Genomic DNA, 1,047 nt, shown 5'->3' on the forward strand with positions numbered 1-1,047 from the left:
CCCAACCCCCCTTTTCAACTTCAACAATACCGCCTCACTACACGTGACTGCCTTATTCTTGCGTTTTATGACAAATCGAAACTGGTCTTGCGCCCCCTGCCCACGACAATCACCTGCACAAATAACAACAACTTCTCACTTATTCCCTTGCGTATTTTAGGCCAAGTACCATAAAGTTGAGGGTGCGGTGGCGGAGCGGTTAGTGCTCTCGTCTCCGAAGCGGAAAGTCCGGGTTCGAGCCTCGGTTCGGACACGGATTTACTTTCGCCCCCTCCTGCAGGAACTGGCCACCCTACCTCAATATGCCGAAGGCCCAGGACGTTGTCTCACTGACAAGGCAATCCCCAATGTCCGGATCGGAAGCCGGAGCAACTTTACTATGCCATGCCATAAAGTTACTCTTCAAGACGTCCACCTTGGACAGGCATTTCCTCCCTGACAATGGGCAGCTGTCTAGGACAATTCCAACTGTACCCTACTTCAGAACACACCGATATACCTCAAAGTAATGATAACAATGGATGTAATGTAATTATTATGTCACACACAGGTACTGAAACCAGTCCATTGGAAATAAAGATGTGCATTATTCAGAAGTCCGTACGTCGTGTTTTACTATCGTATCCATACGACGTGGGGAACTCTGTGCCACCACTTTCCAAAGAGAAAATTACTGTACTCGTTAATCCGATCTGTACCCTTAGCATTGCAGTTTGTCAAAATGATTTTTTTGAGAAATACTGAAAGTTTCAAAGAGATCTTCGTACTAGAAGTAATCTAAAATGTTAAGAATACAACCCCGGGGGTACAAAATGACCCCAGGGCGTACGGATATGGTTTTAAAAAAATTAACGGGCTGTTCATCGCAGTACGCCGTAACTGTATACAATGACTATTGTAAAGGATTAAAGACATACACGTCCTGCTGATTTCCAATCAGTTTCGAGGAAATGAACGATCAGATTGTTAGATTGTATCAAGGCGAATACTCTCTCTCTCTCTCTCTCTCTCTCTCTCTCTCTCTCTCTCTCTCTCTCTCTCTCTGTG

The sequence above is a fragment of the Aplysia californica genome, unplaced genomic scaffold, assembly GCF_000002075.1.
Source record: "Aplysia californica isolate F4 #8 unplaced genomic scaffold, AplCal3.0 scaffold00297, whole genome shotgun sequence".
In the NCBI taxonomy this organism is placed as follows: Eukaryota; Metazoa; Mollusca; class Gastropoda; order Aplysiida; family Aplysiidae; genus Aplysia; species Aplysia californica.